Source organism: Rhinopithecus roxellana, chromosome 2, assembly GCF_007565055.1.
Source record: "Rhinopithecus roxellana isolate Shanxi Qingling chromosome 2, ASM756505v1, whole genome shotgun sequence".
In the NCBI taxonomy this organism is placed as follows: Eukaryota; Metazoa; Chordata; class Mammalia; order Primates; family Cercopithecidae; genus Rhinopithecus; species Rhinopithecus roxellana.
In genome coordinates this window covers 160201809-160207477 of record NC_044550.1, presented here as the reverse complement: position 1 = coordinate 160207477, position 5669 = coordinate 160201809, and the positions used below count along the sequence as shown (strand labels likewise).

General features: G+C 44.5%; 1 pseudogene across 1 annotated transcript; it reads right to left on the bottom strand.

Moving 5' to 3' along the window:
• Positions 1 to 4028: 4028 nt before the first annotated feature.
• On the bottom strand, positions 4029 to 4625 carry LOC104666492 (annotated as a pseudogene). Its single transcript, XR_004053521.1, has one exon. The product of XR_004053521.1 is annotated as a proteasome maturation protein pseudogene (transcript).
• Positions 4626 to 5669: the final 1044 nt, after the last annotated feature.

The following is a 5669-nucleotide window of genomic DNA, read 5'->3' as shown; positions in this document are numbered from 1 at the left end:
AAGGACCTAGCAGCTCATCTCTTTGTGCATGGGCTGAGTTCTCCAGTCACCATGCCTCCACTGGGAGCTAGTGGAAGGAAACCCACCGAATGGATGCAAAGCACTGTAGCTGACAAATCGTTGAGTGTTTTCTAATTTTTCACAATCATAAATAACAGGGCAAAGAATTCCCTGGCATTCATCCTTCAGCACTGGACATAAATGCCACTTCTTTTTTTTTTTTTTTGAGACAGTCTCACTCTGTCACCCAGGCTGGAGTGCAATGGTATGATTTCAGCTCACTGCAACCTCCGCCTCCCGGGTTCAAGAGATTCCCAAGTAGCTGGAACTACAGGCCCACCATGCCTAGCTAATTTTTGTATTTTTAGTAGAGACAGGGTTTCACTGTGTTGGCCTGGCTGGTCTCTAACTCCCAACCTCAGGTGATATGCCCACCTTGGTCTCTCAAAGTGCTGGGATTACAGGCATGAGCCACCATGCCCGGCCCATTAATGCCACTTTATGAGCATGCTTTTCTTGACTCCCTAACCTATATTTCAATCTTTTCTTTGATTCATTAACTTGAGTAAGAGGTTCTGAGCCCTATGCCTGGAAACTTGCACCCACAGAGTATCGTGTACTTAGCACATCTTGACAAACTAGGTTTGGATGCACTTGTTGATATGTGGCAAACTTTTCAAAACATGCAACATGCTGCGAGATATGTTATCAGTGACAAGTTAATATCAAAACGAATCAATATTCTATGGACACAATGGCCTGTATGTTCAATTGAAATGGATAAACATTTGTTGTCACCACAGTGCATCAGATCTGCTAGGCAAGTGTTGGAAATGGTGATGGTTAATATTATGTGTCAACTCGACTGGGCCACTGGGTGCCCAGATGGTTGATCAAACGTTATTCTGAATGTGTCTGTGCAGGTGTTTCTGGATGACACTACCATTTGAATTGGAAGACTGGGTCAGCAGGTTGAAGGGAATCACCCCACATTCCTGAGGAAACTCGATGGCCTCCCTGAGGCAGGTGCTGTGCAGGACAATGCTGAGTCTCCTTAGGACCCATCTCACAGCTCCTGTTTGCTTCTAGACCTGTAAGCAGATGCAAGTCCCAGCAGCCCTACAAGTGAGGGACACAGTGTGACCCCTGAGGAGGTGCACTGCACTCCAAAAGAAAGACTTGAGTTTTCTAATGACAAGGACAGAAATCCAGAACATGTGTGGGAATGCACAGTAAGGGATGGGATAATAGTGGAAGCAACTTAAAGTTGGCTTGGGCTGAATTTATTGGTGTGGACTCACTGAGAGATTCTGCATTGAATGCTGTAGCTCAGGGAGTTAGAAAGGGCTCTAGCAGTTTGGCTGTTTGGTTGGTTGGTTGGTTGGTTGGTTGGTTGGTTGGCTGGAACATAGACCAAAGGGTGGGCCACAGTAACTGAGTTGGAAATGTCAAAACGGGTTTGATTTAAAGTAGAAAAAGGGATTCAAAGCTTAGGGAGATGGAATGTTAAGGTGGATTCACCATTTAAAACCAACTCACTCACACTGGAAGGGTCCAAAGACCCTTTCACCACAACTTTGAGAAATAAACTTATGTGAGGAGCCTCAGCGTCCTTGGAAAACCATCCCACAGCTGCTTTTCTACATAGGGCAGGTCTTACGGTGGAACTTCCGTTACTGAATTGGGAAACCTAAATGCAATGGGTGTGATTGGATCCTGTGGTGGCAGGGGCCATGTGGCAGCATCAACCACCTGAGGCCAGGTGAACGTGGCCACTGTCTGGCACAGCAGAGTCAAAGCACCCCTCAGAGCAGCCTGACTCACACTGACCCATGAGGCTAATTGATCACGCTGTTCCTAGAAGTGAAATAGACAGGAAGCCCACTAAATTCTTACTTGATGTGTATAAGCAAATTCTAGGTTGAGAGAACAAAAGTCTAACTCAAATCATAAAATCAGAGAGTCATGGCTCTTCAGTTCACTCAAGGGGAGACCAGTGGTTGTGGGGTACATGGAGATTTCCCTTCTAAGGCAGAGAATACATTGATGCATCTGGCCCCACGCCTGCAAGTGAAAAGGAGACACAATGCCTGGTAGGCCTCTGTGGGGTTTGGAGGCAGTATATTTCTCATTTGGGTGCATTAGTCTAACTCATTTACTGGGTGAACCAAAAAGCTGCTAATTTGAAGGGCACAGAACAAGAGAAGGCTCTGCAGCAGGTCCTGGCTGCTGTGCAACCTGCTCTGCCACTTGGACCATACGATCCAGCAGATTCAATAGTGTTTGGCGTCTCCATGGCAGATGGACAAGGAATGCTGTCTGGAGTCTTTAGCAGGCCCATTAGGTGAATCACAGCACAGGCCCCCAGGATTTTGAAGCAAGCCCTGCCATCCACTGTGGTGAACTACACTTGTTTTGAGAAATAGCCCTTGGCCTGCCATCAAGCCTTAGTAGAGACTGAACCATGAGCCAGCAAGTTACCGTGGGGCCTGAGTTGACCATAAGGAATTGAGTGTTAGCTGGCCTACCAAGCTATAAATGGAGGCATGCACAACAGCACTCCATTATCCAATGGAAGTGGTATATACATGATGGGGTCTGAGCAGGTCGTGAAGGCACAAGTAATTTACATGAAGTGTCCCAAATGCCATGGTCCCCAGTTCTGCTGCACTGCCTTTTTTTTTTTTTTTGATAATCAAAATATACTTTTAATTGTAAAAGATGACTCATTCACTAATGTTCTAAAAATGTAAATTTGTATATACCAATTTCATACAGAATATCTTATGGTATGTTGCAATATATAAATTAACAACAAGAAAAAATGAGTTTACATTTCTTTAACAGTGTTGCTTGGTAATACATTAATTACATAATAAGTCTATGAAGTAAAAGTTTAAACTACATCTACCGGTTGCTTTAATTCTTCACTTAAAGAGCAGACCAAAATCAAAACCTTGGAACTTCTACTTTTCAACCCTGAATCAAAGAATAGCTATAACTGGCCGGGCGCGGTGGCTCAAGCCTGTAATCCCAGCACTTTGGGAGGCCGAGACGGGCGGATCATGAGGTCAGGAGATCGAGACCATCCTGGCTAACACGGTGAAACCCCGTCTCTACTAAAAATACAAAAAAAACTAGCCGGGCGAGGTGGCGGCGCCTGTAGTCCCAGCTACTCGGGAGGCTGAGGCAGGAGAATGGCGTGAACCCGGGAGGCGGAGCTTGCAGTGAGCTGAGATCTGGCCACTGCACTCCAGTCTGGGTGACAGAGCGAGACTCCGTCTCAAAAAAAAAAAAAGAAAAAAAAAGAATAGCTATAACCCTAAAACAGCACTGATACAGTAAATATTATTCTTATGAGTGTTAATGGACAATACTGATATATCTCATATTGTACTCAATTTGAAGAGTTGCCACTGAAATCAATTAAAAATGTTTATTCTGAAAGATGCTACTACAAAGTTTACAGACGCAAATGCTTATTCAAACTAAGTTTACAGAAAACTTAGAAAACAGGTTGAACTGAAACCTGTAGATCATTTTATAATATTCATGAGCAACATTTTTTTTTAAAGACAAAGGCTATTGTTTTTTTTTTTTTTTTTTTTTTTTTTTTTGAGACGGAGTCTTGCTCTGCCACCCAGGCTGGAGTGCAGTGGCCGGATCTCAGCTCACTGCAAGCTCCGCCTCCCGGGTTTACGCCATTCTCCTGCCTCAGCCTCCCGAGTAGCTGGGACTACAGGCGCCCGCCTCATCGCCCGGCTAGTTTTTTGTATTTTTAAGTAGAGACGGGGTTTCACCGTATTAGCCAGGATGGTCTCGATCTCCTGACCTCGTGATCCGCCCGCCTCGGCCTCCCAAAGTGCTGGGATTACAGGCTTGAGCCACCGCGCCTGGCCAAGGCTATTGTTTTAATATAATTTAAGAGCTTTAACATGATCCCCCTTTAGTGCTTTTAATTGTCACATGGCTGTAAACCAAAGATGCCCCCAAATTTTAAATGATCACTGATATTACTTGAGCAGAAATTCTCAGGTGTCAGTACTTTTAATGTTGTGTACATCAAATTACAGTACAAAGACGACTATAAACAAGATGCAGCCCTCAGTTTCCATGAACAGCACACTATTACAGTAAACCAAGTTTATATTCCACCATCAAGTGTGGCTCTCCCATGACTTCACTTTGTGATGGATCACTAAGAATATCCTCAAATCCAATAGTCTCATCATTACCCCTCAAAATATCCAATGAAAGATTTGAGCTTGAAAGAAATGGAAGACACTGAACCTGCTGCACTGCCTTGAATTCCATCTGTAATTTTAGTGGAGCGAATAGACCCTGAATGTTTCTCAGTGTGGAAAAATTCATTTTATCTTGGTTGAGCTGGAACTAATTTTTTTCTGATAATTCAAGAGGATGACTAGGCAAAAGTTCATTTTTCACACAAGAAAAACCTTTCTGAAGAAGATCATGACTTTCAAAAGGTCCACTTGCTGAAAGTTCAGTAACTGGAATACTGTCCTTTAGCTCGGATCCAAGTCCCCTGGCATTCATCTTCAGCAGCTCTGCGAACACCCTCTCTGCCCAGTTACCGTCAGTCGACCCCGCTGCTCCTGCACTGCCTTTTCTTTCCCAGTTTGGACCTATGACCTCATGGGGAGTCCACTACCATCAGTTGACATAGAAAGAAAAAGGCCTGGGACAGGTTTACCGATGGTTCTGCATGATGTGCAGGCACCACTGACTGTGGACAGCTGCAGCACCGCAGCTCCTTCCTGGGGCATCCTGAAGGACAGTGGTGGATGGAAATCCTTCTAGTGGGCAGAATTTTAAGCAATGCATCTGGTTGTTTATTTTGCCAGGAAAAAGTAACAGCCAGATGTGCGATTATATACAATTCATGGGCTGCCTCCATTAGTTTGGCTGGATAAATGAGGACTTAAAAAGATCGTGGTTGGAAAACTGGTGACAAGGAAATCTGGGAAAGAGATATGTGGATATACCTCTTTGAGTGGACATAAAACAGGAAGATATGTTAGTTCCATGTGAATACTCATCAAAGGGGGACCCCAGCAGAAGAGGGTTTTAATAATCAAGGGCATAGAGTGATGCAGTCTGTGAGTACCAGTCAGCCTCTCTTCCCAGGCAACCCTATCATCACCCAATAGGCTCATGTATGAAGTGACCATGGTGTCAAGGATGGAGGCTATGCACGGACTCAGCAACAAGGACTTCCACTCACCAAGGCCAATCTGATTACGGCCTCTGCGGGAGCCCAATCTGCCAGCAGTAGAGACCAACACTGAGTCCTCAATATGGCACCATTCCTTGAGGTATCAGCCTACCACCTTGCAGCAGGTTAATTACATTGGACCATTTCCACCATGGAAGGGACAGTGCTTCATTCTTAATAGAATATATACTTACTCTGGAGATGAATATATCTTTTCTGCATCCAATGCTGCTGCCAAAATGACCATCCATGGACTTACAGAATGCCTTATCCATCATAATGGCATCCTATAGAGTATTTCTTCTGATCAAGGAACTCACTTCACAAGAAAGTGTGGTAGTGGGTGCATGTTCATGGAATTCACTGATCTTCTCACGTTCCCCACCATCCTCTAGGAGCTGCATTGATAGATCAGTGAAATGGCCTGTTGAAA